The 8,798-nt window shown below is 36.5% G+C and overlaps 1 protein-coding gene across 1 annotated transcript in view; it reads right to left on the reverse strand.

Moving 5' to 3' along the window:
• The window catches only part of LOC129774348 (serine/threonine-protein phosphatase 6 regulatory ankyrin repeat subunit B-like), a 95,179-nt gene extending 93,373 nt beyond the window's left edge, over positions 1 to 1,806 (reverse strand). Inside the window, exon 1 of the mRNA XM_055778067.1 lies at positions 1,668 to 1,806. The gene's annotated coding sequence lies outside the window, so the exon portion shown is untranslated. The remainder of the gene's footprint in view (positions 1 to 1,667) is intronic.
• Positions 1,807 to 8,798: the final 6,992 nt, after the last annotated feature.

An 8,798-nucleotide genomic window follows, 5' to 3' on the forward strand; every position in this document is an offset into this window, starting at 1 on the left:
GTCGGAAGCGGCGGTGTCTTGCACGCGAACCTGGGATCCATTGATTGCCCGGTTAGTTTGAAACATATGACAAGATCCTTTGGCAATGTCCGACCGAGCTTTAGCGAGCGTCGGACGGCATACGTCTGCCCGGGGCATTACGTTTGCCCGGGTAGTGATCCCCGATAATCGTTCGATTAATCGAATACTTCATACAGAAATCGATTATTAATCGAACGAATACTGCGAAACCAATAATCGAAGCGAACGAATAATTTACGTCGAGTCCAAGCTCATAGGAAAAAAATCGTACGGTTGCTGCAGTTTTATCCTGAAAATCAGTCATTATCCTTGACGCCCCCCTAAACTCGTAAATGAAGCTCAATGCCAACAACGCGAGTTGAGCTTCGTTGACGAGTTTAAGGGAGCGTAAAGGATTATAATTGATTTTCAGGCGTAATGAACACTTTTTTGATTCCAGATGTTTTTCTAGCAAATTAGAAATATTAGTCTAACTAATCGTTTCTCTCAGTGTCGATTAATCGATTATTTGAGGCGATCAATCGTATCGGATAACAAACTGCTGAAAAGTATTCGATTAGCTGATGAACGATTAATTTCAAAAATCGGGGATCACTATGCCCGGAGCGATAGGTTTGTCCGGTTAATTTTTGTTTTAAAATACAATACCGCGCCACAATATTTCTGGCCTACTACACTTTTCCTGAGTGGTAGTTTCTGTTGCAGTCGTTTTCTGCAGCGTTTCATTCCGGGAACCAAAGCAACCATATGCGGAAAATACATAACCTTCTATAACCTAACAAAAAATAAAACCTTATAAAATTCCAAAATTAGCAAACCTTTTCTAATGAGCTTGGTCGTTAATGGGTTAATAAAAGCTCATAAATGGAATTCAAAAATTGGAGAGGGTTCGAGAAGAAATCGACCTTTTGACAGCCAATTTTACGTGGAATTTTTCAGAACCATTCTGAATGAGAAAGTATAAGTTCTGTAACGCACTTGATTAGAAAAAACACGCTTGCACATTGAACGATTGAAGGTCACTTTAATTGCAATTTGAGTGCAGAATTTAAAATAAATGCGGGTTATTTTTCAGTATAATGCTTAAGGTGTTGACAAGAACCACGAAATCCTTCTTCTTCTTAAATGGCACTAACGTTCCTAGAGGAACTTCGTCGTTTCAACGTAGTATTACTTGTGTAATTTTTATTAGTACCTAAGTTTAGATTTCTATGCGAAATAACACGCTACGAATGCATTCTGAGTGGCAAGCTCTAGAATACGCGTGACCACAGTGCAAGTCGGAAGAAATTTCTTTGACGAAAAATCCCCCGGCCAGAACGGGAATCGAAATCGAACCCGTATCCCCGGCATGATAATGTGGGACGCTAACCACTCGGCCACGGGAGCATCAGGAAATTCCTAAGCCTTAGCGAAATCCTATTGAGTATTAATTAAGTGTTAAACGTATAGTCTTCACGGCTTGATTTTTTCCGCCAAAAATTCATTCATCCGGTTTGCATTACGCTGACAAAACAAATTTTTATCTCAAATCCGCTAGACGAAATATGCATTGGAAATGTAGGAACTACTCCAGCGCTGAACCGCACGTAAACAGAACCGCTAACAACAGAAATATAGGCAGACAGCATAAACTATTGACTTACCGTTTTTCCTATAGTTAACTCAATAGCGCTTTACTCACTTTTCAACACCAAATAACTTGATAAACTACGCAAATTTTCCGATTTTAAACAATTCAATAACTCCAAACAACTCAACACGTCAGTTTGTTGTCACTAAAAGTGCGGCTATTCATCCGAGCATTCATATGTGTATGGGTGTGCTTTAGATTCGTTCATTCCTTCCCAGCTTTGGCACACTGGGTCGGAGTGGAAAATTATTGCCTTCAAGATTCGGTGAAATGATATTTGCATAAAGGCAACCCAATCGATGGGATGACCTTTGAATAGATTGTTTGCATGTTTGACCAGTAAAAAAAATCTACAAAAAATATAGAAATAATTTACTCCCAGTGTGCAACGATACATTCATTACGTCCCTCGCGCGTAGCGAATAATATGGAAGTGCAATAAAAAAGGAATGAATATTGTTGGTGTTCATTCGCGTTCTATCCATGGTTCATTTAAAAAAACTGCATCGGCAAAGCCTAGGGTTACTCTAAATTTTATATTCTGATCCATACATCACTAAAATTTAAAACAATAAACGGATAAATAGCAATTAAGTTTTGAAAGGAAACTGTATGGGTTTGTGTAGATGATGATGATGTTGAATTAAAGAGGCTTTAAACTTTTCAGTTCATTCGCCTCTAACAGTTTGTGTAGAATGAAAACCTTTAAATTTATATAGAAATGGTTAAACTGTGTTGATGTGTTGACTATTACGTTTAGGAAGTACTACGTGTTTCGAGTAGTCAAATGACGAATTTACGCAAAGCTGAATCAGCTTATGCGACATCTACATTAGAGCTCAGAACCACAAAATTGAGGGTGTTTGTTTATTTCACGCACTGTCGTGATTATTTTCATTAATTTCTATTTAAAATCATTTTAGCCATTAATTTTTGTCTATTTACAATGGTCTCTACACGCAATTGGACCAAAGTCATAGATAATCTTCGAAATATTTATGTTTCATAGTGAATATAGATTATAAGTACTAACTTCCGGACAAATTTCAGAGGCTCAAACTGTGAATAATGACGATGCAATCGATATTATGTCAAGTCGATGGATACCATTGATTATGCAGGGGCTTCCTTTCGACCAATGCGGGAAGGATCTGCGATATTTGAAGCGCAACAAATGCCACCAATCATTCACCTAGTGAAAAAATGTAAATTATAATATTTAATTATACCGAATTAATTATACTTGAATCCGGGAAATTTGCAGAAAATTTCAGATTTTTCAAAACAAATCAAACCAATTCCATACCAAAAAAACAAAATATCATCATTTTACTCGCTGCGCCATCGTAAATTCGTAAATTCGTCAAATAACATGAAGCTAAAATTTCCATTGAAATTTTAACAATTTGAAACTGCTTTGGGGTAGAGATAAATTTGCCTCACTAAACGAATATCACCACCAGACCACCAGTCAACACTGTACATACGTCATCGCGGATCTTGTCTAATTGAAAATATGATGGAACATGTCGTCATTTCTAATATGACTTACTGTTGCATGATTTTCCACAGTATGTATGTATGTATTTATTTAATACAATTTTTCTCAGTATTACATTAATTCAAATTACACGATTATGCGGTTTACGAACTGCGTCTTCCTGATGTGTCTATATGATGTCGTTTAGATAGATTTTATGATAGTGTTTATCACGAAACCAATACTCACCGATATACCAAATTACGACTTGATTTTTGTTATCTGTTAACATTTCTGAACTGATTTCAATTTTCTTTTTAAGAAAAACTTGAAATGTACACTCAATTTTGCCGCGTCTTAGAGGAGATTTTTTGTTTGTATTTTAAACATGAAGTAAAAATGTGACCATTTCATTTTTTTTCTTATCTCTACATGAGAGTAAAATGGATCGATTGTACGATGAATATGAATCGCATTTAATTATTTATTTTTTAATCCCAAAAAACGCATAAATAAAAAAGCAGCACGAGGTGTATACTCAATTTTGGGATTGACTGTATAGCGCAGTGGTGGCCAACCTGCGGCCCTCTAACGTTGATCATGCGGCCCGCCGCCTGATTTGAAAACAAAATATGAACGAAATTAAGAATATAGTTGAATAGTTGATTTTTTCCATACAATCGAATAAAAATAACTTTTTTCGTAATTCTTGTTAATCGTGTGTATCCAAGCTGATCATTTTCTGATTTCTTTTCCGTTTTTTTCGTACTAATTTAACCTTCTGACAATTGTTTTCGTTAGTACTTAAAGGACTTTTTCACGTTTTTGGTTCTGTTCTGCTCACACTCGCATACATTTGTGCAAGTAACGGCAGTAAACCCTATTTTATACGTTGTCAGTTACTCGGTTGCGAGTAAACGTCAAACGATCCGAAAAATTACGAACGAATTCGTCAATTGACGAATTTACGTTGGATTTACAACCAGATGGCGTTGCGAGTAAAATGAAGATGTTTTGTTTTTTTTGGTACGAAATTCGTTCAAATTTTCTAGAAAAATCAGAATTTATCTTCAAATTTCCCGGTTTCATGTATTCTTTCCACGCTGAAAAGGTTAGAAAATCATCATTTTACAATGTGCTATGTATATTACGAGGAATGGCTTGTTATAAGTACGGTAACTTTAATTTTTTTCGACTAAGTAAACGATGAATAGGGTGTTTTGCGCTAAAAATACTGCAGATCCTTCTCGTATCGGCCGCTACATAGTCAATGATATCAGCCAATTTGATATAATATCGATTTCATCGCAATTATACATCGTATCAATAACCGGTATGCATTATCAAACTTAAAATTTTCGAAGATTATCAATGACTTTGGTCAAATCGCGTGTTGAAACCATCATAAATATACAAAACTCCAACTTTCTTACCACATACTGACGACATTCAATGGCTGAAATGAATCTAAATTGAAATAAAATGAATTAACACCACCGAATCTTGCTTTTCAGTGCGTAAAATAAACAAACACCCTCACTTTTGTGGTTCTGAGCTCTAATGTAGATGTCGCATGATGATTTTCTAGCGTGGAAAGAATACATGAAACCGGGTAATTTGAAGATAAATTCTGATTTTTCTAGAAAATTTGAACGAATTTCATACCAAAAAAACAAAACATTCTCATTTTTATCGTTGCGCCATCTGGTTGTAAATCCAAAGTAAATTCGTCAATTGGCAATCGCTTTTTATCGATGTGAGGTGTGTTGTGTAAATTGAAGCAAAATGGAAGCTTGCACTAGTAAAAAAGTAAAGTGGCTGACAAAGGACGTGTATTTCAGGGAAAATTGTCTGAAATATACTTTTTTACGTGCATGAATCAGAAAATGAATTATTTGATTTGTAATGAAGCTGCTGCTGTTTTGAAGGTTTGATCTGAATCAATAATATGAGTCGAAACATGCGTCAAAAATCGACAAGTTTGTTGCCGCAGCCTATGCTGGAAAATTGGCTGAATTAGGAACGAAAATGGTTTGTTTGAAAGTTTGAAAGAACGAGCTGCCGACTATGTATTTTATTCAGTGGAGATAGATGAGAGAAGGATTCCGAAGTAACCGAGAAATTGGCTTGCCTTGTACCTATGAATGTAGGATTCGAGGATGTCTTGAGGATACCGTCCAAATAATCAATCAACTCGCGCGCATTGAATCATCGTGAGTTTCATGCTTCTTTTCTTCTTTTTTTTCTGTCACTCGAAAACAAACTCAAGTTCAAACAACAAATGGGAAATTTTCATTTTACCCATTTTCTGACATTGAGAATTTCGACAACTAGGAAAAATGTTGACGCACTGCAGTAGATTAATGCTTATTTTTCTCGCAGATTTTGGTACTTCAAAGCACATGGAATAATTCTCCAATTTTCTCTACCCATTCAGTTTCGATGATGTACATGCCGCTGAAAACATGCAGATGGAACTCGAGAAACGCCGTGTGATTTAGAGCTAAAAAACAAATTTGAAAACCATGGTGTCTTGGTGTCATGGTGTCTTGGAGATTTGTTCCAGAAGCGCAGTTTGCAGAACTAATATAACATGCTCAATTTATTACTTCCTTGTTTGAACCCACAATATTGGTGAGCAATTGTTTCAGTTGTGAAAGAAGTGAAATCAAAGTCAAGGAACAAAATCACTGATATCGCTGACACTGTCATTTGGAAAACACGCTTCGCATCGCTATCTCTCACATTCAAGCTGATTTAGATAGAATGGCTCAAGAAAAGTAGTTCGATTAGAGGCGAATGAACTGCAAAGTTTAAAGCCTTTTAAAAACAAAGAAAGAAGAAGAAAGTAGTTCGAGTGAAATCGAAACGGTATTGGAGTATGTTTGCATTTAAGAAGTTTCTATATTGAAACAAACAAAAAAATATGATTTTGATTTTGATGATTTTCGGTGATTAAAGGAACGTTCACTTTAATCGTGATACCATATTCACATTATCAAGTATAGCCATAATTCGGTCAGTGAAATCGTGACTGCTCTCAGCAGAGAAATTTGGAAAGTGGCAGTCGAGTAGTTCGATGTTCTCCTTCACTCTCACTAAATTTCGTGGTCTCAGCAGTACTTGTTCGGTTTCCTAGCAACGATAAAGTTCGGTCTGTACGAGAAGCGTTTGGCAACTGTCACGTTATTTAAGTGACGCCCAGGTTGAAGCGAACATGTTTGAAACGAAGCAAAAAACTCCTAGAACGGTTAAAAAACGAGACTAACCTACCAGTCCTTATCTCCACAAATGATTGACCATTTGCCAATCCATCGAGAAGCTGCAATGATTGACGTTTGGTCTTAGCGCTTTCGACTCTGCGTGAAGAAGAGATGGTCGATTTTTTTTCAAATAACTCAAGAGCAATTGAAAAAATTCACTTATTCCCTTATTCCCGGTTATGGAACAGGCGTTCGGCGGTCAACGATTCGATAACATTGAAAAAATTTGTGACGCAGTTACATCGTACTTCAAAAATTTGGACGCTACGCACTTCGCGCTCGGAATAGAAAAACTCGTGCTACGCTATGAAAAATGCCTCGAACGTTACGGCGATCATGTAGTAGAATAGAAAATAAAACGTAGATTACGAAAATTACCTTGTTTTTTGTCCTAACTTTATTTTTCCGCGGTTTCTGAGGCACTGAATTTTTTTTTTGAACGACCCTCGTATCTGCTTTTCTAATAGTTTTAAGGTGGAGATTGTTTCCACAGCAAAAACGAAAACACTATTGATTCCATCCGACATTAGGATTGCACTCTAAATAACCCTACTGAAATTAGAAACATTTTTTCGGTGACTTCAAAGGACTGTTTACTGTTGTACATTCCTTTGTTTTTGTTTCTGTTTCTAATTTCAATCAAATAATTTTTTTTCTTGTAGTCGTAAAATCACATCTTAATCAATAACATATGAGGGGCTTAGAATGAAAGGGGTGTAAGTGATTTGATCGATTTCTCTACATCGACTCTCTCTTTTGGTCATAACTTCGCAGCAAATACATTCCCAACTGTTTTTCACAATGTGGAAGGTAGGTCAGAACCTCATCTATCGGATTCTATAGCAAACTTAAATTGGAACGTTTTTGCAGTTGAGTTATTAACTAAATAAAAAGTTGATGAAGAGTAATCGATCAAGTTACTTACACCCCTTGCATTCTAAGCCCCTCATATAATCAAATGACGCATTAAATAAAATATGAAGAAACTTTTTTGGCAATAAAAAAAAACAGGAAGTGGGTTATATCTATGGTATAACCGCAAGGGTGACGTAGGACTATCGTTGATTTAGAGATCATTTGTTTGAAGTTGAATCTGAATTCATTCTAAATGAATGAATATTTGGAGAACTTCGAAAACGAGAGCGTTACGTTGGAGGCACAAGGTTTTATGCATCCAATATTGGATACGGAAATATCCTACTGATGTGGAAGAATAATCTTCAGAAGCTATCCTGTTAATTGCGATTGATTGAAAAATCACAAAACCAAATGTATTTGGTCACAGTGTTACATGGATAGAAAACATTAAAATAAACTCTTTCAAATGAATGTAATTTTAAATTCCCAGAGGAACTGGCAGATTATTTTTCAGTAACGATTGGATATTTCCACATTTTCCTCGATACTGGAAGCCCACCAGTGGTTTATGCTAACTCGATAACCATCTGTTAATAGCACTTGATTGAAACATATTTGGCCAAACGGAAAGAATTCCGCGCGTGTATGTGTGTATGTGTGTGTAGCGGCTGCTTCGAGATCTTCCCGGGGAACCATCTGTGGCATCACTCTCCTCCTGATGGATTCTCGTCTGGCCTAAGGTGCACAAACAGGCTCTTGGTGACACCGTTCATCCGCGCTTTGATCATAAATGAAGATCTTCACCACAACAGCGACAACATGCTCCAATCGCTGTTCAATTAGAACTGAGTGGATTTCCGAGCGGCGCTCGCTTATATACCGATTGGTGATTTCAATAGCCTGTTTTGAAAGCAAATTTAAGACTATTGAAACAAGTTTTTGGATCAGAAAGTAACAAGTATAGAACGCGTAGACATTTTATCTTTCGAATGAAGTGTTTATCATACCATTTTGTTCAGTTGTTTAGGAGCTATTAACACTCAAAATCTCGGTCTCCGGCGTAACGCTTTCGTTTTCGAAACTTTGGTTTTACACCCCGGTATAGAAATGAAAGACGTAGTCCTACGTCAAAAATGTAAGGGGTTGTATCTAGGACACGACCGCATATTTTCGACGTAGAACTACGCAATTATACTATGCAATCCACTTGTTTACCACATCGAGTATGATTTTAGAATGCATTGAAATTTTTGTAATAGATTATGTTCTTTGTTACAAATAAATTTGATGAACGTCTTTTTACGTTTGATGTGATGCCTAGGACTACCAAAATATGTGAACGGAAGAATTTTCAAACGATTATTGTATTGAGATGCAATAATTTCAGAGGGAAATCTGAAATTATTGCATCTCTCAGGTTTACGTAGTTCTCGAACCGCAAAAGTTCATTCACCCCTAGTATCTGAAATGACGATTTTCCCAGGCTTGTCAGTTTAAATGTACGTTTTAGAGAAACATATTCCGGTCTGCACAACGACAAGCG

Source organism: Toxorhynchites rutilus, chromosome 3 (assembly GCF_029784135.1).
Source record: "Toxorhynchites rutilus septentrionalis strain SRP chromosome 3, ASM2978413v1, whole genome shotgun sequence".
NCBI classification, from domain to species: Eukaryota; Metazoa; Arthropoda; class Insecta; order Diptera; family Culicidae; genus Toxorhynchites; species Toxorhynchites rutilus.